The sequence below is a fragment of the Diadema setosum genome, chromosome 12 (assembly GCF_964275005.1).
Source record: "Diadema setosum chromosome 12, eeDiaSeto1, whole genome shotgun sequence".
Taxonomy (NCBI): Eukaryota; Metazoa; Echinodermata; class Echinoidea; order Diadematoida; family Diadematidae; genus Diadema; species Diadema setosum.
In genome coordinates this window covers 26372572-26398366 of record NC_092696.1, presented here as the reverse complement: position 1 = coordinate 26398366, position 25795 = coordinate 26372572, and the positions used below count along the sequence as shown (strand labels likewise).

The following is a 25795-nucleotide window of genomic DNA, read 5'->3' as shown; positions in this document are numbered from 1 at the left end:
CTGCAAAAGTTCTTGCTGAGATATCGTGTTACACCTCAGGAAACCACGGGGAAGTCGCCCAGTGAGCTGATGTTCAAGAGGAAAGTCCGCACGAGACTTGACAATATGCGGCCAGATCTCAACAAGTCGGTGAGGCGGAAGCAAGCGTTGATGAAGCAGACACGGGATCGAGGGAGGAAGGAGAGAATCTTCCGTATTGGTGACCACGTGATGGTAAAGAATTTCTATGCAGGCCCCACATGGCTGTATGGAAAAGTCGCGGAAATCATCAATCCTGTCATGTGTAACGTTGAGCTTGATGATGGGAGAGTGGTCCGACGCCACATCGACCAGATCAGGAAATACACCACAGAGGAACGTGCGATCCCACAGCCTGCAGAGGCATTTCAACCACCTGAGGAACCGCCAGTCGGGTTGCCGATAGAAGCGCCAGGCATGACTGGAGAGCTGCTCGACGAAGCTCCAGCAGGTGAAGCTCCATCAAGTGCAGCACCCTCAGACAGGAATGTAGAGGAAATCCCCTCACCCACAGATACAGACATGCCAGGCATGACACACACACCCCAAACAGAGAGACGCACTTCCAACAGAAACACAAAAACACCCAAACGATTTGATGAATATGTTATGTACAAGTAGAAACACTAAGTGTTATTGTGAAAAGAGTTGTACAAAGAGTTGTGTAATGTTTTGATGTGTTACATTGGGTATAAGTTGAAAGGAAGTGAAGGATTAATGGTTATGAGGTTAAAGAAGATACAAAGTTATTGTTGTATTCAATTATTTGCACTGGTGAGAAATCAGTCTCAGTTTTGCCAGGAAAAGGTAAAAGTTATGTTTTATGTCAGTGATTTCAGGTACTAATGGTATGATGAAAAAAAAAAATATCATTTGTATAATGATTTTGTGATTGTACATCAGGATACACGTACATTTATGAGGAGTATGTTAACTCAAGCTCAATGAAAAACAAAACAAAAACAAACATTGTAAAGATATTTATGTTATGAGTACACTGAAGTACAGTGTTTAAGAAAATTGATTGATAATCAGAAAGTGTGGTTTAAGTAAAACCATTGGTTATAAGTAAGGAGAAGTTATTGATTTAGAAGAAATATTTTGTATACTTGTTTCACCAAAGCACTGAGTGAAATGTAACGAGTATGTGAATTTTCAGTTTGAAAAACAAAACAAAACAAAACAAAACAAATCCCCGGGTATAATTATCTAAAGGGGGAGGAATGTTATATAGGAGACTGAGTTGTAGACTAATCATACAAGGTCTGAAGACACAGACTATATGATAGTACAGTATATTGACATACATGTATCCATATGTGTTATAGACACGATGGGACTGCAACTGAACTAATAAAGGAGTACAGACATACTCTTGTGATTGGCTTCAAATCATGACTTTGAACTGTCTTTATTTCGGCTCAAGTGAACTCACAAACATAACAATATTACTTAAAAAAAAAAAACAACACAACGATAACTAGAAAACAACCAAATATAACACCTTAATAGTCACGAACAGAAGGAAAGGAGGGACCGAAAAGGCAGGTACTGACACTCATAAGTTAATTTTTAACATCATTATCACCACCATCATCATCAATATTAGCCAATCGTTGTTATCATCATCATTGTTATCATTATTAAATACATGTAGTCCTGTAAGAAGATAAACGGCGAAGTCAAGACAAGACTCTTAATATATGAAGAAAAAAAAAGTGCGAACATTCTGAGATTCAAGTGCCGAAAAAACGCACCCTGCTTGCCAATGTGCTTGCTATCTGCTAGAAAATCCTGAACACTTGTGTAATCACCATCTAATTTGGAGTTCATACAAATTTATTAGCACATAAGCATACCTATGACACTTAATATGTCTATCTTCAAAAGAATTATCAGATGTCTTTAATATCCGATAGGGATAATACTGGGATAGTCATTCATTCACTACACAATGAACCATTCATTCGTTCATTTCTTCATTCGTTCATTTCTTATTCATTGATTGTTGTATTAAATCGTTAACTCATTAATTCGTTCACTACTTTCCTCCTTCTTTGCGTACAAATCCGTTCATAGAGTTAGATCCACGACGCCCATCCCCTCCGCCCTCCCCCACCTCCACCCACTCACGCCCCCGTAATACAGTAGTCTGAGAGTGCCCCGTAACTTCAAAGAAGGGCGACCGCTGCGGCTGCAAAGCGGTGTGTGTGCTTCTTGTGCGGAAATACCAATGTCTAGATCCAGAATTTACTCCGAGCATATGAGATGCGCTCCCAGAACGCCTACGGCCAGTGACACCTCGGCTTCACGGCTCCCCTGGCGACTGGTGGGACATTACCACGGCACAAAACTGCTGCAACTGTGCAAGAAATTTTACAGCGACAGCCTTTTGAAGCTGAACCCGTTCTGACTGTTATTTCAGAGGAATCCATCTCAAATCATACCTTTAGAGGCACATGCGATTCTATTTAAGTTTCCAAGCTTGGAGTTCGTTCCCACTGTTGGCCCAGTGGACTCACGCCAGAGCAGCCGCCCGCATCCCCGGCTCTGAGAGTTGAGCAGTGACCACTGTGCAGGGGCTAGCAGGTGGACGGGCTTGCATCTACCCCTCCCTTTCTTTTGGCTGCACTGTCAGGGTGCAATCTCGTTCTCTCATCAGCACTTTCTTGTCGCCAAAGGTAAGATAGAATATGTTATTGTGTGTAGTAAGGTACAGTTTCCCTCGATAAACCACAAATGAGTTTGCAAACATATGCAATTATTAATACCGGTATTGCATTAATAAATTTACTAAAGATACTGGATAATAAATTCAATCCATTCATTCATTCAAGATTGCAAACAAAGCACAAACACGTGTACGCAAACACACTTTCCCATGTACCCTCAGCTCCCTGCACTTACCCACCTAGCCACACGTACAATGAAATTTTAATAAGTCAAAGCAGTTGAATAAGACATGATCAATGCAGTTCCCTTGATTTTATATCCAAAGTATCATTTTCATTTGTTTTGACTTGATCCAATACTAGCTAATGGGTTTACAACCACTCTTTGAGTCTGCAATGAGGTAGAGGTATAGCTTATTGCATGGTGTTACCCCCAGCTGGGTTTGGTGATCGCCCTGTTGACATTCAAGTGTACCGGGTACTATTTTTGCCACAAAATGCATTTCCCATAGACACTTGCCTGAGTATACTTGGGACTCATCCTCAACGGGTTAAAAGCATCCTTCCACCATGGGGTTTTTCTTTAGACCCTCAGCACCTTGAGCCAGAGGTTTCCAGCAACAGTATATCAGCATCTACTTTGTACCAGGTTAACCTTTTTAGGATGGACTGATTTGGCTATAACACACCATTTCCCATAGACACCTGCCCAGGTATACTCGAGACTAGTCTTCAACGGGTTAACCTGCCAAGTCCTGGGAGAATTCTGATGTTTTGATGCAAGAATGATCATTCTTCATCATTTTCATTGGATTGATCATTAGACTTGTAATGAATCCCAGCATCTCATTTATTGTTGTTGTTGTTGTTGTTGTTGTTGTTGTTGAGAAAGACTTGAACACTGGAACTGGATAAATTCCTGAAATGTGCTATTCCCCAATAAAATGCTCAAGGAAGAAATGTGCAAGAATGAATTGCCTATTTGAAAGATGAACAGGAACTGTAGTCTGTTAATGTGTTTGTTTGTTTGTTTGTTTTTTAAACAGTCATTTTTTTTTAAAGAAAATGAGACACCTGACAATTCTGCAACAGAAACAAGTCTAAGAATGAAGGGGATTTACTCAGTGACTAGAGTGTAATTATAGATATCATATGCCTTTTTTTTTTGGTTTTTGTTTCTTTGTTCTTTGTTTTTTTTTTTTTGTCTAAAGAACTAAGTTCTTCTTCATAAATAAGATCAACTAAATGTAAATGGCCACCTCAAAACCAACTAAAAAAGACCAAAATGTATTTTCTCTTCCTCAATTGCATTGTAGTTTTAAAGAGTAAACTGTAAGCTTTAAAATTATATTGTTTAAATTGGACAATCTGTACACATTCAAAGGATGTAAGAAGTACTAAAAGAGAGAGAGCTTTATGCAGCTTTCATAGAAAAGGGAGAAAGGAGGATTTAAAGATAATGGTCAATCAAGCATGCTCTGCAAGAGTATTAATTTGTAAATCAATGAAAATATAGTACTTCCCATTTGAAATTGAAACAGCATCCTTTCTGGAAACAAACAAAAAATATGATCCTTAGAATATGTATCTCCAGTTTGGTTTTGTATTAAGCTGTCAGATTTTGACAGTAGGTAGAAAATAAAATCTCTCCTAGATAAAACAAACTAAAGAGAAAAAATATTGAGTGGGTCAATACTTTGGTCCACTGCAGAAAATCGTCTGCTACTTTGTGTGGGTTTCGAACAGGGCGGTCACATATTATGCCTTTTAACTCTTTATGTGCCACGTTCGCACGTCCGACTCAATCGACGGCGTGCCAACTTCGCATATTCTGCTCAACAGACAAAGCCGCCAAGACCGATCGATAAACCGCTAATTACTGCTAATCCCGCGCGCGGCACAATGAAAGCGTTTCTTGTGCTTTTGTTCCTCTCATATACGGCTTGCATTCTATGTGGAGATCGACTATCAAGCGATGTTCCCAACTAGATTTGCTCGCACATTCTAAGTTTCTGTCACGGTTTTATGTGCAAAAGTCATGCCTTTAATACTAATGTAGCAACTGGTCATTCAAAAGAAAAATTGAAAATAGATTCGTCATACAATTTATATCGAAATGAAGCTTGGCATTCCTCTTTAACTTTGCCTACTATTATGCCCATCCTAACAGAAATTTGTAGAAGTTATACAGATTGGAAAAACAGAATTCTTTCTCAAAGCATGACTACCTTCGTGTCTCAGAATAACGTGGCACACAGGGGGTTTCCACCATGGCACATAAAGAGTTAAATCATAATTACACACATTGAGCATCTCTTCACAGAGAACTAACTGTCTGAAGAACATCTCTGTGGTAACAAAATAAAGACATAAAAACTAGAGGGTTCTGTGGAAAGATAATATTGATTTTACTTTTACTTTTATTCCACTCTTTCAATTAATTGTGCAAAATAATCAATTTGAAAAGATGTTACAGGTTAACCCGTTGAGGACGAGTCCCGAGTATACTCGGACCCCCTAGGTGTCTATGGGAAATGTGTGTTGTAGCAAAATCAGCCCGTCCTCAACGGGTTAAAGTTGGAGGACTCTTACTCTTTGTTGAGAGTGTAAACAAACTAAACATATAAAACTCATGGAGTTCGGACAAGGATGATATGAGTTATCTCTCTGGTGGTATTTGTGCAATAAATGGCAAGATGAATACTGCACTGTTCACTTGTGCCCAAGTGACTTTTGAAGGCATAATTTACCATTTTTGCAGATGAAACAAAAACCCAGCATAAGTGCTTCAAAACAGTTTTAAAATGTGAGTTAGGGATAGAAACAACCAATGTAGAAAATTTGAACCAGTATAATCGATGTTAAGTATTGTACAAAATGTGAACAGTTGTAATAATAAAAATTTTTCCAGACTAAACCGTCTACAGTTATGGTTTAATGAGAAAAATAGTGATATCTCCTTATATTTTAGGCTTTATTGCAAAAATTTTATATGGTAGGATGTTTTGTGATACAACTGACCTACACATATGCATCAAAAGTGATATCTTGAACATTTTTTAAATCACTGCTCCCAAAGGTAAACAGAACCTTTAAAAGGGGTATTCATGGATGGTTTTTCAGATGCTCATGAGTCGATTGTTCCAGCATCAGAACTTCTATCAATGTACATCTTTATTTTGCAGTGCCAGGTCTTTGACTGCTGTACTACTTAACATTGATAAAAATATCATATATTTAAGTGAGCAATGAAGATGTATCCTTATTCTTGCTTTAAGAGTGCAATACGTGTCTAAACCTGCCATTCATTTTGAATGAAACGGTGGACCTGGTTCTTTTGTATACTTGTTATTCTCACACTTTCTTGAACTTGAATAAAGTCATGATTAAACAACATTCCTATGTCCCATTTTGATTGGGCTCTGTGACAAAAAGTACATAATTATTATTGTTATGTGATTCTGTACCTCTGTGGAAGAAGGGTATAGCTTTCAAGACGGACAATATCGGAGGATTACTGAATATATGTATACTTGAGGTTTAAAGGAATTCAGTGAATATGTTTGTGTGTATGTATGAGCCCACAATTTGTAGAATCATGGTAATTTAGTCTTGATATAATAATACTTGCTCACTTGATACTGATAACATCTATGACAACAAGGTACAAATTTATCTTATTATTTATGCATGCTAAGGTTATATATTACAGATCAAGATCACGTTTAGTTGACAGAATTATACATTTCACATAGAATAGACTCATATGACTGTTCTATCTGAATAGGATCATACTTTTGCATTTTGAACCCGTTGAGGACGAGTCCTGAGTATACTCAGGAAGGTGTCTATGGGAAATGCGTGTTGTAGCAAAATCAGCCCATCCTCAACGGGTTAAGAGCTTGCACATGTACGAATCTAAGTAGAATTGATTCTCTTACGCATGTCTGGCTACTTTCCTGTCTGAAGAGGGTATTTTTTCATATTATCTGAAGTGGGCAATTTTCCCTATCTGAATAGGGTCATATCAATATGGTGATCTCACCTCTGATGTGATCAATGTCAATCTTCCACTTGCATGGGTTTCAAGTGTAATTTTCACCTGAAGAGTAGATTATTTTCCTCTGCTACACTATCTACAGTGCAGGTAGGACATCCCATCATGAATGGGATTACCAGGTTGGTACATAATGCCTTTCTTGCCTATACGCCAAGATTAAAAATGCAGTCGTTGATTTTCCTGTAAAGGTCTCTGAGGCAGGTATTCCAATCCTTGTTAAAAAGAGACTTGCAGACGATTTCATGCTTTCCATTTGAACATACCTGTAAATTCTTTATACTTGGTACAGGGGTTCAGAATTTATAGTGATTACGGATGGGGAATGAAAATGTCTTCAGAATTCAAAAGAAATCAATTATGAACAATGGTGATGACGTAGCAGCTTCATATAAGAATGCATGATTGGGTGCTCAAGGGAGCAGAACAAAATAAAATTTAAGTATGCTTAAATTTTGCACATATGAAGCTGTTAAACAAGTGGTATTGTACTGTGAAATTGCATTGCCACATTACTGGAATATGTGAGCCTCCTAGTCTTACATCATCATTCATGTTCAGTGTATAATGTTGTGTGTTTTTTCAGAGCATTGGTTTATCTACTCAGGACCACAATAAGTACCAGTATTGAATCTGTACAGAACAATTTATTGATTTTTGATTGACTTTGGATATATGATATCCTGGAATGACAACAATGTTACTTAGATAATTGCCCCCTCACCCCCCCCCCCCTTTCCACACAAGCACACACATCCACATGGAAATATCCCTCTTTTTTGCCATCTAACAATCATTTTACAAGAAAGAGAGAAATCATCCCTTTATGGGTAATGTTCACTTTAACTGAATGCACTTTTTTCATTGCAGAAATACAGTAACCAAATCCAACAAGTACCTGTGTGTTGAAAAACCAAATCAAAAGAAGTCATTTAAAACGTGATTATCCTGACAAAAATGAAAAAAAAAATGCTTTCAGTCAGGGGTATTTGTTATGAAGAAGAGGAGTTACAAAAGGGATATAATGATTTTCATCAGTTATAATTCAATTTAAAGTCATTTTTTTTAAATGCGACATTCCTGCCGGGCAAAAATTAACCAGCCAGTGCCAGAAAATAATCTCAAGGCATTAAAATGCACATATTTGACCCAGATACACTCAATGCACAGATGTCTACAGTTACCTTGCACTCAAATTCTTGCCACCAGAACTCCCCAACTGTAATGTTAGTGATGCGAAATGATAAGTGACAAAAACAGTAATGCAATAATTGAGAGCATTTTAGATGTCAAAAGCTGATTATAACAAATCAATTCAGCTTGTAAATTCCAGAGTGGAATGGGTTCTTATTTTAAGATTTGGTCAAGAGCTAGATTATGCTGAAATAAGCTAAAATATGTGACTATAAAAGTCAATTTTCATGAATTTTTGACATATAGTATGTACATTGTTTTGTCATCTCAAGGCCCAACTGCAATTGTAGCACGCACACCTGTGGAGGACAAGTCCGAGTATACTCGGGCAGGTGTCTATAGGAAATGTGTGGTGTAGCAAAATCAAACTATCCTCAACGGGTTAAGCAAATGTATGAATTCATACTAGCTCTAACCCCAAGCACTTGATCAGATATTCATTTTGTGCCATCACTGCCACGGTAGGTTTCTCTTGGGGTGTGCTGAGAAGCGGAATTCTTATGCAGCCATCCATACTCCTAATTCATTAGAAGTGGCTTTACTGCCCCAGGCGCTTTGAATATCAAAACATAAAAGTTATAAGTGGTAATGCAAATATGTATGTGTGTGTGTGTCAGAGAGAGAGAGAGCGAGAGAGAGAGAGAGAGATGTAAAAGTGTCTGTGTTGTCCCGAGTATACTTGGGCAAGTGTCTATGGGAAATGCATGTTGTAGCAGAATTAACCCGTTTTCAAAGAGTTTAAAGGGAGCAAAAATCTCTCCAGTGTTTGAGGTGAATAAGGAGAATTAAGAAGATGTGTTTTTTTTTTTGGCTCGGGCCCCCTGCTTTTTGTGCACCATACACAGGCATACATAAAAGGTGTCATCACTTTGGCACTAAAAAGAAATAGTTAGAGATCTTGAAGTGTGAAGACCCCCAACCCCCCCCCCCCCCCTTTTTTTTTTTTTTTTTTTTTTTTTTTTTTTTTTTTGCTTGTCAGCTGAAGAAACCCAGAAGTGGAAGGAGAAAGATGAGCTGAAGACCTCTTATTTTATTCTTTTTTTTTTTTGCTTGTTAGCTAAAGAAACCTGGAAGTCAAAGGGGAGAGATGAGCTGAGGACTAATAACTTATGAAACCCGGAAGTGCCCCCCCCCCCCCCCCCCCCCACACACACTTATGAAAACGCTCCACCGGCCCTGTAGCAGTGCAACAGCCAGTACATACCAAAAGATAAAAAGAGTTTTAATGTTAAAGTTATATAATTAATTTTAAGTCACCTCTGCACATACTGGCCAGTAATTTGACATGAATCAGATTATTTGCAAAAGATGAACATAAAAGCAACAACAATGACAGCCAAAGCACCATTTACTGTGCCATTCAATGATATTATTAGTTGCCTATAATCCTGAACTGAGATTATGATTTGCACCCACACACACACACATAAAATTATACAATGCACATGTGATAATACAATATGTCATAAATGTGATGTGTACATGTATGTGCGAAGGCCTCCGAAATAAGTAAAGATTTGCAATTTCACTCATCTTGTTGATATATGCAGAGTTCTGCTTCCGTGTCTCAATGTTTCTTAGTCTCAATAATCTGCCTACTTGCAGCTCGTATTTTTAAGAGGCAAGATTATTTTCAGTCAAAACAAAACAGAGGACACTTTCCCCAGAGAGTGGAAAGATAATGGAAAGGACATTTTCCCCACCCATGCCAGTTAATTCAGGGATGTTTTATTCAAGAAAACACACTGTATACTGTTTTGTTTCAGTTTGTTTCTTTTCTTTTTATTTGTGGTGAGCAGTCCTACCATGACATTTCAGTCCAAAACCACTTGTTTTGTTTCAATGCACCGTTGATATTGAAAGCTTTTAGCCCGTTGAGGACAAGCCCCGAGTATACTCGGGCAGGTGTCTATGGGAATTGCGTGTAATAGCAAAATCAGCCCATCCTAAATGGGTTAAAGATAATATAAAGTTTAGGTACCTCAAAAGTTTCCCTGAATTTCCTTGTCTTAGTTTGTGTTTCAGGTTAAAGTACCTTTCATATAACTAACACTGTGAGACTTACTCACCCCAAAGTGCTTCATGTCTTAGTAATCATGCAATAATGGTTTCGTATCAGAGCCGCCGCCGTACGGCGGCGAGGTAGTACACGTATTGTACGAAACCATTATTGCATGACAACTGTGACCAGCGGTGTGCAGCCCCATACGCATAGCTAACTGTGACCAGCAGCCCCATACGCATAGCGTAATGGGGCTTCGCATTGTAGTATTAGGATCATGAAAGATTAAGTATCGCGGGTAAATACATGTATCAACTTAAAATCCAAAAATTTCTTCAATTTGAAGACTTACTAGTTAAGTTGAAGTATTGAAAACAGGCTTCGGGCAACGTTTGGTTTTGCCAATAGTCCCTTTCTGTTTGAATTGATGACTGAATGTGACTCGGTCGAGAGGACCTTGGGAGAGCTACACTGAATTGATGGCCAGCGCATGCGCACACAAACATCTTCCGTTCATGGATTTGAAATTTGTGCGCATGTGATGTGTGCCAGTGTGCTGGCTGTAGTATTCAGTGTATGTAGCTCTCCCTTTAAGTTGATATTTACCCGCGATACTAAATCTTTCATGATCCTGAATACTACAATGCGAAGCCCCATTACGCTATGTGTATGGGGCTGCTGGTCGCAGGTTAATTGCATGATTACTAAGACATGACAGCACTTTGGGGTGAGTAAGTCTCACAGTGTTAGTTATATGAAAGGTACTTTAACCTAAAACTAAGACAAGGAAATTCAGGGAAACTTTTGAGGTACCAAAACTTTATATTATCTTTAAACACAAGGCGAATTCAGCGTTCCTGCCATCTTCAAGATAGTGATGTTGCTCGATGGTGTATCAGTGCATGCCTTATTTACTACAGACTGAATGCTTGCCTCACACTTTCCATTATCTTTCCACTCTCCGTTCACATGGCAACGATAGACTTCTGTCAAGACTATCTGAACCACCAGAATAGGAATCTGTTCTTCCCTTTCTCAAGAATCCTAACAGTTTGTGCAGCATGCAACTTGTCCTATTCACACCTTACATAATGTAGAGGCTCAGCAGATTCACTTTTGTGCCTCAAACACAAAGACAGTACCACATACCTTTCCAGTAGAAAGTTTTATTCTCATTAATGCCATGGTTGAGAGGAAAAAATGTAGCTTTTTTGAAATGCTACCTGTTTGCATGAAACACAATGTTATTTATCGATTTACTCTTCTCACAATCCAGAATAAATGCAGTCAAAGCCATCTAATAGCAGGCATTTGGAGAAGGCTGAGTAGGCATGAAGGGAAGATGTAATTGGAGGGATTGATGTGTGCACTTTCACTTATTTCCCTGGTGGGTTCATTCTCACTGCACTATTCAAGTGTGTAGTATACATGTAGCCTGGAAGTTGTTATAAAATGTAAGAATCCCTTTTCTTAATCCGTTCCTTACAGGAACCTGTTGGCTTGCATATTAAAGGGACTGTACAGTACTGGGTGACGTGAGGATTCAGCTTGGTACGTTTTGTGAGATATTTAGAAACCACTCTATGAAATGTTAAAGAGCATACAATTCTAAGGGGAATCTTCGATGAAAATCGGTTTTGAAATGACTGAGATATTCAAAAGCAAGGTAAAACAAAGAGATCCTAGTAAAAGTCATGGGATGTCAATTTTATTAGGATCACTTTTTTCGATATCTCAGCCATTTCAAGACCAATTTTCATCAAATAAACGTTGAATCCATCCTGAAATTACATGCTCTTTCATATTTCATAAGAGGTTTCTCTATTCTCATAATCTCACCAAAAAATGTTATAAACCTGAATTCTCACCTCAATCAGTACTGTAAGAGCCCCTTTAAGTTTATGGGCATTTCAGAATTCAGACGGTATGGAACGGGTTAAGATGCTCCACTGTACAATACAAACATATGACATTATTTCCATGACTCTTGTAAGCCAGTGCCTGCTTGTGTTTTAACCATGCTTTAGTGTTCTTTAATTTAAGATTACATCACAACAAATGAGAACCCGGGTTTTGGGAGTGTTATTAAAGTGTTGCACCGTACATGCAATGAATGTGAAAAAAAAAGTTCTATGAAGAGTTTAATTGCTCAAATTAACTCCATTTTTGCCAAGCTGAGATATTTCCAACAAAAGCTAAAAAATAAAAAATAAAAAAAAATAAAAAAATAAAAAGTAAAAAAAAAATTATAAAATGTGGAATATTATTCATCATAGCTTAACCCATTGAGAATGGAAGGATTTTGCTACAACACGCATGTCCCGTAGACACGTGCCCGAGTATACTCAGGACTCGTCCTCAACGGGTTAAAGAATATTTCTTGTTGGTTAACAAGGCGTCTGTTGAGAATGAGAAGGGCATTAAGTTGTCTCGAACACTATGGGTTTTGTGAGAACTTAACGCCCTTATCATTCTCAACCGACGAAGTGAGGTACGGTATCATTGAAAAGCTTTTATTTTGCTAGTGTATTTTTTTTTCTAAAATGACACTTAACACATTTTGCAATAATTAAGCTCTTCATATGTAGGAAACAAATCAACAGTGACAAGATGGACCACTAGGAAGTATGTATAGTAATGAGTCATAAAGCCCTTTGCCTATACCATGGCAAGTTAGTGGGTCCTGTGCAAAGGCTGTGGGATTTCAGAGCCTTGGGAGGGAGGGGTTAACCCATTGAGGATGGTTTGATTTTGCTACATGTATGTGCAACACACATTTCCCATAGACGCTTGCCCGAGTATACTCGGGACTCGTCCTCAATGGGTTAAGATGTTTCCAGGACTGTCGATCTACCTGTCATGCAGTTATGTTATGACATATCTCTTGAAAGTATAAATAGATATTGTACAGATGAGATACTGTGGAACCATACCATCTGGGATGGATGAGAGCATTCCTGTAGGTAAGGAAATCAGAGACTCCAACTCTCCCGTTTTCGACGGGAGATCTCCCGCCGAAAGCCCATTTTTGCAAAATCTCCCGTTCTCCCGCTTGAGATTTGATTTCTCCCGCCCTGGCTCTGTGTCTCCCGGTGGAAAGCATTTCTTACTTATTGCTATCGTATGTTCAGCACCAGAGAACATCTAGAACCCTAGGAACTTCGCGCTTCGCACACATCAACTTGGAGTCTCCCGTTTGCTAGGGGTTTCGGGCGGGAGAATCTCCAGATCAGAAGGTGCTTGGGGTTGGAGTCTCTGGGAAATGATGTGATTACCTAGTGATGGGAGCACTGAGATTCATAAAATTTGACTAACAGTTTTGTGTATGGACTATTAAAAAGGTGATGAGGCCTTCTGTTGTAGCATTTCAGTGGAGATTGTACAAACAGACCTTGCCTGAGACTTTGTGAGGCTAGGATGCTACACTGGCAGTACGTTCAGTAACAAACGATGAATGCCGTAAAACTTCTCTACCCCCGGCTCATGTGTCCCATGAATCACGCGCCGCACTTGTGAGCCGGCATCACTGTTTGTTAGTTCAATGCTGACATTTACTTTCCCTCATTCTTTCATCCTGTCCCTGCCTCCGATTCATCTTAAATTCTTCCTTCTCTCAGATGAGAGAGATTTACAACTTCACAAGCTGTGCAGGGTCTGTCCCCTTGGTGCACCGTAAACCCCTTTTGAAAATCCTAACACTGTGGAAATTGGACTGAGGGAAAATGGCATGCACTCCAGTTGTGGAGTGATTGGTCGTGTTGACTTGAAAGTCTTTGATTTTTTTTTTTGATTTTTTTTTTTTGGCTCTAAGCCTGCATTGCTTTACTTTCCAAGCATGACTTTTGGTACAATGTTAGCTTATTCTCAAAGGTAAAACATAGTTTCTGTACACCTGCAGAAAATGTTATTTTTTTTGCTAAAAGTGGACACATATATTGTCACTGGGGGGACAAGACCTCATATCTACAAAGTGTCAAATGCTCAGGAGAGAAAAAAAAAAAAACTACGAAAAAAAAAAAACCATGGCAGCAAAAGCATGTACTGCATCAAATGGGAGAGCCTTTCCTTTGACATGCTATGATGGTTTTACTTTGGGGGTAAGACAGCTAGGATTTGGACAGGACATCACTTAACAGATTATTTGACCATTAATTAAAAAAAAGTTATTTTCACCAAAATTTCAGATAGAGGTCTTGTCGCCCCAGCAACGATATGCATGTAAAAATGTGTGAAATAACAATGTGACATCAAAATTTCCCCGGGGTAATGACAAAAATGCAAAACATTAGTCACAATGGTATGCCGACAGTTATTGCAATCCGAGAATATAACTGATTCTGTTTGCTTTGTAATGTTTTGTTACCAGTAATTGATAATTGACAAATGAGGCCATAGCAGTATCCACTAATATTCCTCACGAGAGTGAATCACATGCAGCTAGTTTGGAAATATGATTGCTAGGGCACGATCAATCATCATGTAATGTTCTACCTATCCAATACCATAGGGGAGGGCTCTTCAGCATATATGCACGTGATCAAAATTATATTACTCTTTTGATCTCAATATACTCCAAAAGAACTCATCATCCTGGCAAATTGCGTCAGCCTGACAAGTGTCCTGGTAGGCCCTTTTAGTGTATTGCCGCAAATTCCAAATGTTGGCAGATGAAATTTGAGCCCTTCTGAGAACTATATTTTGCCTGTAAGCACCACATAAATATGGCTTCTCTTGTTTTTATTGCATACTAACAGTAAGACAGGTGCATGAATACAACTGCATAGCTCTCCAGTCTTTTACTAGTTAAGGTTTACATGGAGCTGTCTGAACCAAATTATATTAAATTGTAATTTGCTATTAAACTTTCTTGATAGCAACACCCTTAGGGCCTCTTACATCAGTTGAAGACTGTGTCAATAGAACTCCTTGTTACTGCCACCAAGGAAGGGGGTTATGTTTTCATCAAGTTTGTTTTTTCTTTGTTTGTTTGTCTGAGTGCAAAATAACTGAAAAAAGTTGTGAACAGATTTTGATGAAACCTTCAGGAAAAGTTGTTAATGACTCAAGGAACTGATGAGGAAATTTTGGTAGGGATCCAGGAATATTCATGTGTTTTTGAAGGTCAAGGCACTAAGGAGTTCAAGCTGTGCATATTTGAAATTTGCATATATATGTGCACTAAAGTGTGTGCTCTGCTCAGGTGAGGCGCCAGGCAGCTGGAAGCTGATAATGTAAACAAAGGGCTTCTGTGTTGGGAAATCGGGCAATATTCTGCATGCATACTGAGATTGGAAAGAACTGATCTCTATGGAAGAACAAGATCATTGGTGGAAATGAGTGGCTTTTGGCAGGTCTGCATGATATACTCCCGTCCAGGACGTGCACCGATCGATAAAGGGCACAGCAACCTTAGAGTTGTATCAACCTTAACTAACACTGTGAGTCTTGTCATCAAGGATAAGTGCTGCATGAATGTTGCTCTTAGTCATGAGCTAATTTGTCTGCCATTAATGAGAACCATCATCCATGGTAGCATGACCATGTGAACGTGGTCATTGATAATGAATGAGAAAATGAGACAGAGTTAATAGACCTAGTCATGGTCAGAGCTACGTGTTGTGTCATAGTAATCTTAAAGGGCAGTTAAAGGGCTTGTATTCAGGTCTAGGGCAATTACCCCCTGGGCAATTACCCCGGACCCTTCCCCTGACTCTAACCCTAATCCTAACCCTAACCTAAACTCCTAACCATAAACCCAACCCTAACCCTAATCTTTAACCTTATCACTAACCAGTAATTAGCCGGGGGGTAATTGCCCTGATACGCTTATATTCAATTATCATTTTCTTTTCATTATCAAATAAATTTATCTGCATTCACCTTTGTGTTTTTTGTTAATCTTAAATTTCTGTATCAAGTCTACCACTTTAAAGCAAAGATTGTGTCCCCATCCTTTTTCCTTGATGGTAGTTGAGGTGCACAAGTCACAAATGATTGAGCTACTGCTCACCAGTGGTAATTGGTGTCCACAAGCTGCCAGTCAGCAATGTCAGTGTGCAGAGTTCTGTGGGTCATTGTGCTATAGGTCAGTGTTTCATCAAAGCAGATGAAGTCCCATGTCTTGTACTGTATAGTATGTGTTTCGAAGTGTTTTTATTAATTCTAAAATTTGCAAGGTAACTCAACTTTTGGGAAATGATCAACTTGCAAAATATCGCATCTTGTGAAACAAAATGCATTGCAGGTTTTCTCCAAGTTTGAAATTGCTTAGTTTTTCTCTTAGAAAAGGACTGTAACATACACTTCTTTCTCATTTTATCAATGTAGTTCTTGATTGCCAATTCAAAGACTCGCAAAGTTGTTGTACAAGTCCCAAGTTGCAAAATACTTTACCCATGAAATACATTGTATGACATGTGTACAGTATTCTCTTTTGTCATGGGTTGACATTATCAAAAATAAGCATGCATTGTTCTGTCCTAATTCCCAAACATCTCATCTCCACACTTGTGAGTGTATGATTTTGTCTTTTTCTTATGCATTTATATCTGTTTTTTTACAACTGTTATGAATCATAAGCCTCTAAATTGTGAAACGAATAAGAATTCCCTTTAAAGGTCAATACAATTTAGAAACAAACAGGATAAAACCCAATGGTGTAAAGTCTTTGGTATAATGTTCTGCATAATGCATATTTATCATCATGTCTGTTACATATTTAAAGTCATTTATTACTTTTAAATTTTAGTTGCACAAATTGATTTGATTTGTCATTATATTCCCAAATTACAATATGCCTAGTGTTAAGTGAAACTCCAGCATCCTTGAGCTTTGTTGTATTTGTAATTTTCATGTAGGATGCTCTGTCAATAGTAAGACAAAGGGACAAATAGACATAAAGATAGACAAGCCTACCGAGAGATAGAGAGAAGGAGAAAAAATAAAAGATATTGAGAGATACAGATTGAACAAAAACAGAGGGTGAAAACGTGGCAAGGAAGACGTCGAGAGTCACTTTCTAAGGCTCCCAAATTGCTGTTGACACAGCAGATTGAATGTGGCCGTTGTCGCGAGATCGAATTCCATATTTGTGAAGAGACGAGGCGTGATTAGTGGCCGCTCCCCCTCTTGCTCTCTTAATTTCTAGGACTTAAATTTTAAATCTTTCTTACGACTTAAAATATTTTAAGTCTTTAAGACTTATTTTAGGTGGCTTCGATTAAAAGTTGAGTGTCGAAGCTGTTCGCAATCTAAATCTAACAAGGACTTAAACTTTCAGCCAATCAGATGACTTGTAAATGACGTCATGCGCTATCTTGAACCGCCTAAAACCGGAATTGGCGCTGGCCGTCACTTTGCTTCATGCGATGCTAGCGATAGCGTAGTCATACACACACATATTGTACATTCAGTGCAAGTAGTCGACGTCTTATCGACCATTTGCAAACAAACGCTATTGACTCGAACAGTTGAGTTGGTCTTGAAGGCAGAAGTCATGCAGGCCGGAGTTTTTTGAGGGCATGATCTGACGGAAGCTTGACCAAGTTGCTTAAAGGTGAGCATATTACTGTATGCATGCTTAAGAATGTGTTTGATAACTCTGGGACTCAGTAACCAAAGATAAAAGATGTTAAGATGTGCACTAACCGCCCTACATTTTTGGCGAGTTTGAGCCTTGCCGCTGTATACAGCGCTGTCCATCCCTTTGAAAGCGCCAGTGCTAACGTTAGCTGTTCATGGCTAATGTGTCTATCCAAACATTGTAGCAAGTTACATGTAGGCTAACGTTATACTAGTATTGTGGGGGCTCTATCTCGGTGAAACTGCAAGTACAAGTGTAACAGGGACTCTTATAAAGCGCCCATTCTACCTATAGACCTAAATGATTTACGATGTTGGTGTCTTGACTGAAAGGTAAAGCTATGGGCAATAACGACAGGCTACTGTAGCGTAGGCCTAACTCAACTGTCGTCTAACACTGACTGAGTAACAGTAACAAGTTAGTGTCAGTTCACCCCTTCCTACACTCTTGTAAGGTTTAATTTATCAATTTCTACGTAGAAAGGCACAGTTCTAGGTCTTATCATGCCCTATGCTGTGATAAAATGTAGGGCATATGCTGTTCGATGGGTTTAATTTTTAATGTTGTGTTTATAGGCCACCAATAGTACGTAGACCCTATGGGCACTAATAAAATAGAACTGCGACCAGCCCAAACACGAAGCCCCCTGAGGCTATGTGATGAGCGCCCCAGGGTTTAGGGCGCCAATGTTGCAATGCCAGTGCAGTGGCGTCAAGCTCTGAACTGTAAAAACTTCTATCGCATGGGCCATATTGGCTGACATCACCAATTTCCATTGACTCCCATATTAAAATAGGGGGTCTACAATTAATAAACAGTTTCTGTTCCATTGCATGACTAGGTCTACTGAGTCTGATGTCACAATGAACAATTACCTTTGGCGTGTGCACTCAACACTCTTACTATCAAGCGTGCATCATGTCACTCATTTTACTGGAATAATCAACTTCAATGCTACTTGCACTCGGCTGCGTACATGTGATTGTGCTACTGATTTGCATTCCATGAAAATACTTCTACTATTATTACTACCACTCAGTAGTAGGCCTGGACACCTAGGCCTTATGGTTGCCATTTCTGCACTGAATTCAAGACTCTTTCTTGAACTAGTACGTCTCTTAGTGTTATTGTTGAAGGCGTTGTATGAAACAAATAATGTATGGGATTAACTCGTGCAATGGAACAAGATTTCGCGCCTGGATAAAGATATTCTACTCCAGTCTTTCTCTTTGTAGCATAATCAATGTGGTGATCTGTGTTTGAGTAGAAGGATCTAGACTTAAAAATTCTACAGATCTACACTTCTGGCCGAGATGTATGCTTTAAGCATCACATACACCAGTGAGAGAATGTAGTGAAGTTTTACAATATATGAGGCCTTTTTTTTTATTTTTTACTTTTGATATTTTTTAAGATAAAGGGAATGCAAATTACCTGTTATTTGTATAATTTGTACTCCAAGAAGTACTCTGTCAGGACTATCCCTTCTTGGTGTTTAGATATGCAAGACATCCCTGGTATTTCTAAAAATTGATTTTAACGATAACATCTGAAACAAAAATCAGAGATATCGGTCTCATTTTTTCCTCCAGCATGAAATACAACCCTCGAGACCAATAAGAAATAATTAATTACATAAAAATCTAAAAATGTGGCTATGGCGACCGTTTATACCCCCGAAGCATATTTGTTTTCTTCCTTTTTTTTTTGTCAAGCGTTTCTGTTTTTCATTTTCCACTTCCTTATCACTGATATTTCACAGTTTTTGTGTTTATTTTCAGATCAATGCGGACTTTGCCCAGTTGTACCGAGAAAAGTGCAGGAGATGGTGAACAGATGGGGGCCATTTTACGTCAATAGAATCTTGCACTTGCCAAGCGAAACTACCCTTAGTTGCAAGACATCGTAAGAAGATGTGAAGACATGGATGGAGACAGTAAGTCCTTCCGCCAATCCTCATAGATCTTGTGGCATTGATTATAATTACTAGAACAATTTCTGTCCAAAGTGTAAGAGTAAAACTTACTCATTTGTTTATGCTTCATTGCTATTACACCTTTCAGGAAAGTGAATGTGTACGAGTTTGCTCTTCATAGACTGATATTGATAATAAGTCGAAAACTGAATGTTAGGGATTGTCAGAGCTTATACAATACGTCATATCTAATATGTTAAAGAGAATGTGTGAAATACTTAAAGTTGAAAAAAAAAATATTTTGTATTGTGTTCCATTCTATAGGAATTTTGTGGAATGTCACTACTTGCAGCGATGCTTCACAGACCCAACATCCCCATGTACAAGAAAGGGAGAGGATCTCTCATGCTCCCGAGGGATGCCCAGCAGTACCTGGTGCAGAATTACTATGTGCCTGTAAGTACAGTATATGCTTAATGTTTATAGACTTGAAATCAGTTTATGATCAAATCATTGAGCTTCCAATTTTGAGAATTATCAATATGCATGTTTCATTGGGCTTTTAAGTACCAGCTCATGTTTAGAGAAGAATATTTTAGCTTCGTATCTTACAAAGCAAGACTCGTGTAGAATCTGCAAGTACTCAGTAACAGGTGGAATTTAAAAATCTGAATTTCTCATGCTGTCGTGAGAAATGCAAAGTTTTCTTCTCTGATATATCAGTGTTTTTGAAGCGATTCTTCTCAAACAAACTTTAGAACATTCAGCAATGAGTATTGTGTAGGGGTATCTACCGTGTTTTGACAGTTTTCTTTTAAATTCATTAAATTACGGATTAGAAATGCATGCTGACTTCTATTGATTTGTAATAATATGTATATCAAATATCTTATGAGTCTGGAACATGTAAATATCAAGTAGGCCCCACCCCGATGATGGCAAAAAGTAATCTGATTTCTGGGAATTTTTTTCAAGGCTTTGAGGTTTACCAGATGAGACAAAATGTTTTAAAATAATATGTTCTGAAATATATCAGAAATATTTACTTGTACATCACAAACTAAAAGTTATGTGATGAATATTGTATTTAAGATCAATATGTAAAATTATATTTTAATATTTTTCCCTCCAGAGTGCCCTCTCACTGAGAACTTAACTTCCCTCTATGTAATGCAAAGTTTATTTGATAATAATTGTAGTCTTTGTCATTTGCTCAAACGATTCAAGTGAAATTTAGTTCGAAATATCAGTAGTGCTATACATGTTTAATCTCTTTTCAGGTAGGAACCAATGTTCATGGCATTGCTGATGCAGAGACTCCAACCCCAGCCCCAAGCATCTTCTGATCTGGAGATTCTCCCACCTGAAAGCCCTAGCAAACGGGAAACGCCAAGTTGATCCGCGCGAAACGTATACATCACGAGCGAGAAGCGCGAAGTTCAGTGATGCTAAAGGTGCCACCTTCAGCCAGCCCTGCTTAGTCAGATAAGGGAGTGACTAGACGTACATCCAGTATTTTCTCATCCTGGACGAGACCATACTAAGTCCAGGCTGGAGATGACCAGAAGCAAGAATTTGACAGACTCTTTAAAGCCCACTGTGTCTTCATCGTCAAATATGCTTGGGTGCTTGAAGCATTCTTTGATTTTGTGGCGGCATATTCATGTACTACTACAATCCCAAGTGAGGGCTTCGTTCTGGGCATTAGCCACGAACTTCAAGAACACGTCAGTGTATGATGCTAGTAAGATTTTCCGACATTGTGCCACAAACACAAGAAGCATATCTGACTTGCCCTGATGTGCAGCAAAGTTTTCTTAATTTTCGGTGAATTCTTAAATCAAAGTAACACAGGTAAAATGCTGCAATATTTCCTTTGAAGATACTATCATGCATAATGTTTGACTCATGGATATTGAGTTATGTTATGTGTGCCTCACTTTTCCATTTATATTGAGCTACAAATCCATGCACACAAGAAGCATATCTGTCATGCCCTGGTTGTAGTAAAGTTTCCTTGTAATTTTTTTTTTTTGTGTGTGTGCATTTTTAAATGAAAATAACACAATAAGGAAAGTTCATGCCGCAATGTTACCTTTAGAGGTACTATCCTTTATGTATGTGCCTCACTTTTGCATTTGCATTGCTACGTGAACATTTAAACAATATTTCAAGTTTTTATACACGTCCAGTTTCAATTTATTTATTGTTCATCTTTGGCTTGTTTTCTGTATATTATGTCTGGTTGATGATGAAAAAAAAAAGTAATGCCAGATCTGCATTGATTTAAATTGAAAGAAGAAAGTTTTAAGTTCCCCTGAACACTTTTGTAATTATTCAAAGATTACCTAATTTTCATCACTCCCACAGTGTTGTTGAGCCATTGTCCATCACATTTATTGAGCGCTGATTTGTTGCTATTTTCATTATGACGTTGTGGCTAAACACTTTAATATGAAACTCTCTATTTACAAAGAAATAAACTTTGGTTTTCCAGCCAAAGTATGTGCTTGAACCCACGAGGAAGGATAGATTCAGCGCAGGTGGGCACCTTAAACAAATTTAGAGCATTTGACTTGAAATTTGGCACACATGACCACTATGGTATATAGATATGGAAACAATGTGGTGAGCAATGCTTTGCCATGGTAACAGCTTTTTTTAAACCAAAAAAACATACAAAAATATTGTGGATTCAGCTCACTTCCTTTAGTCTTCGAGCATTTAGCTAGAAATTTGGCACAACAGACCACTGTGGTATGTAGATGTGTAAACGTATTCTTTCGTAAGTGTCGATCAGTGTGTTGCCATGGTAACGGCATATTTTGAATGAAAATCATACAAAAACATTGTGGATTCAGTTAACTCCTCACTCTTTGAGTAATTGGCTTGACATTTGGCACATGCAACAACTTTAGCATATAGATGTGCAAACTTAATCTTTCCTCAATGGTGAACAATGCGTTGCCATAGTAACAGCATCTTTTCACTAAAATGCATACAAAGATATTGTGGATTCATGTAACAACCTCTGTCTTTGAGCATTTAGCTTGAAATTTGGCACACCTGACCACTATGGTACGTAGATGTGCAAACTTAACCTTTTGTCATTGTTGATCATTGTGTTGCCATGGTAACAACATAGTTTGAATGAAAATCGTACAAAAATATTTTGGATTCAGGTAACTCCCTCAGTCTTTGAGCATTTGGCTTGAAATTTGGCACATGCAACCATTGTAGTTCAGAAATATGCAAACTTCATATTTCATCATTGTTAAACAATGTGTTGCCATAGTAACGGTGCATTTTCAATGAAAATCATACAAACATCAGAGCATTTTGGCTTCAAATTTGGCACATGTTACCTCTGCATTACCTAGATGTGCAAAAAATCTTTTGTCAGTGTGGAAAATGTGTTGCCATGGTAACAGTATATTTTGCATGAAAATGATACAGTAATGTGAATTCAACTAAACCCCTCACCCTTTTAGCATTTAGCTTGAAATTTGGCACATATGACGGCTATGATATAGGGCCTTTAGTTGTGCAAACTTCATTTTTTTTCTTAATGTCCAACATTGTGTTGCCATGGTTACACAATTTTTAGTAAAATTAAAAACCATAGAAATCGTCAGTTTATTTATCTTGCTCACTCAGTTTTTGAGCACTTGATTTGAGAGGTGGAACAGTGCATTGCCATGGTAATTTTTTTCTTTATTAAAAAGTAAGAAAAAATAATCCTGGTTGAGCTAATTCCCTCAGTTGTGGGTGGGGGTATATTAATCACAATGAGTGATAATTCTAGTTAAAAATTCAGATTGCATCACTTCAACATAGTGCTTTGTTACGAGATATGACATCAAAGTAATTAAGAAACTAGTGGTCCATCTCACTTGAACAGTCTCTTGAGATGGTTCCCTGTCATCAGTTGAGATGGATTCTTAAATATCAATAGATTAAGCAGGAATTTGTATATTCTTTTGTCAAACATTTTGTCTACCAAAATGCAGTATGGAAATGTACTTATGTAAATCCATTTCAGACAATCGATATTCAAGGAATTTTAGAAGTAAGTTTAGAATGTTAATTGTTATTTGAGCTTCTTAATGTTTTAAGGTGAATTTACTTCAGAGTTTACATAGATCTTGCTCCCTACTGTTGTATGTAATACAGTTTGGATTCAATTGTAAATTTTCTCTACGGAATAGTGGAAAAATTAGGAAAGTCTGGTAAGAAATAAGGAAATGTAACACGTTTTCAGAAAACATGAATATGCAAATACATGCAGGTGAAAAGTGTAAAAATATTTTGAAGGAATGACATCATCAATTCCCTCATTTGGACGTTCATAAAGACTGGACAAGATCTGTTTTCTGGAAATGTGTGAAATTGAAAAGAGGCATATCTTCCTTATTTCGTAGCTGATTTTCATAGTCTTTACACCATTCTGTGTAGGGAAATTTCTTCTCTTGATTACACTAATTTTGGCCTTTACTTCCCTCTTGATTAAATTTATACTATGCATCATTCCAAAAAATCAAATAATTCTTTACATTGCATGCATGGGACGTACAAATCGTGTAAATCTAAACGTCAACTTAATGGAGGCTGTATTGTTTATTACACAGCATCATTTCTAAAATTTAAGTTATTAGAATTCATTATGATATAATCTTATATTTGTTCATAGTTTCCATCTTACGACTTAACGATGCTCACCAGGGAAAGAAATACATAAAATGAAAGTGAATCGAGTCGTATGGAGTCATCTTGCAAGATTTAAAAAAAAAAACGTGAAAAAAGTAATCTATTTGGCAATGAAGGTTCCAGTCGTCTAGTAACTTGTTTACAGAACACAGTGAAAAAAGCATCAGTAACATGAATGTGAAGATGTGACCATCTGAGACTATTGCAAAATATGCTCTGTTTTCATCATGTCGTATTTCATTTTTTCTGGAGCCTACATGTGTATGACAATCATCTCTATATTTTGTAACTTATCGATGTTTGTGAAAAATGCATCAGTTTGATTTTGTTAAAATAAATAGACCTTTACATGTGAAGAAAGTGCATCAACTGGCTGTCATTTTCAGTAGTCTGATTTTAAATCCATGATGGATTTATCTGAAATAAATCCAAGGAAGGCTTAAAATAAGTCTTTTGTCGTTTAAATCCAAGCTGGATTTATTCTAAAAACAAGTCTAAGAAAGATTTAAATGTAATCTAATAAGACTTAAAAAATAAATCCTATAGACTTGAAATTTAAGTCGAACATAGACTTAAATTTTTAAATCCTAGCTAAGACTTACTTTTAAGTCCTAAGGTTCTGTCCGTATCTACAGTCCGCTAGGACTTAAAGAAATAAATCCTTAGGACTTAAAAATAAATCCTAGAAATTAAGAGAGTGTCTCGAGGCGTCGTCATGAAGAGGAGGAACGTTCCGAGGGGCGGAAGTGCAGACGAAGTTGATAAGAGGTGAGGAAAATTTCTGAATTAAAAAAAAAGAAGAAAACACTCATGAAACGTACGAAGTGACATTTCTGGAACAGGTTTTGAAGACAACTCAACATACAAGAGTATATCAATCTATTGTTACAACACTGCTTTAAACCTATGGACCCATTCGTTAACCCGTTGAGGACGGACTGATTTTGCTACAACACGCATTTCCCATAGACACCTGCCCGAGTATACTCGGGACTCGTCCTCAACGGGTTAAAGGGATGGTATAGTTTCGATTGAGATGGGGCTTGAGGTTTCCAACATTTTTTGATGAAGAGTTTTTGAGATAATGAGAAACATGAAAGAGCATATAATTCCAAGAGAAATTCAGAGTTCATTTGATGAAAGTTGGTTTTGAAGTGGCTGAGGTATCCAAAACAAAGTAATCCTTATAAAAGGTAGGGCCCACCTTTTATTCGAATCACTTTGTTTTTTTGCTTTGTTTTTGGATATCTCAGCCACTTCAAAAACCAATTTTCATCAAATAAACTCTGAATTCCTCTTAAAATTGTATGCTTTTCGAAATTTCATGAAGTGGTTTCTAAGTATCTTGCAACAAGTTAAAAGCTGAATTCTCACCTCAACCAGTAATATACCAGCCCTTTAGCCCTTAATAACCCATTTATGTGGATTTCAGCAAATGCTCATAATGTCAGCCTTCGGGAAGAATTTGAATAGCAATAGTTGACTCCAGTAAAATATATTCTCTCAAGCCGGGAAAGAAAGAGGAATAAAAACTGTTGTGCCAACAACATCAACAGGCAAGACTAATACAGGATGCCCTGACACCGCCTAATTAGTGTGCAAGTTTGTGTTTTTATCTACCTAAATAACACTTGTTTAGGGTAAGGTT

At 37.8% G+C, this 25795-nt stretch overlaps 1 protein-coding gene and 1 long non-coding RNA gene across 2 annotated transcripts in view; both read left to right on the top strand.

Moving 5' to 3' along the window:
* Positions 1–2535: 2535 nt before the first annotated feature.
* The window catches only part of LOC140236156 (tumor protein p53-inducible protein 11-like), a 257396-nt gene continuing 234136 nt past the window's right edge, over positions 2536–25795 (top strand). Inside the window, exon 1 of the mRNA XM_072316124.1 lies at positions 2536–2699. The gene's annotated coding sequence lies outside the window, so the exon portion shown is untranslated. The remainder of the gene's footprint in view (positions 2700–25795) is intronic.
* LOC140235574 (uncharacterized) lies at positions 17372–19837 on the top strand. Its single transcript, XR_011901697.1, has 3 exons — positions 17372–17498; positions 19307–19461; positions 19765–19837. It is a non-coding gene; the product is annotated as an uncharacterized lncRNA (long non-coding RNA).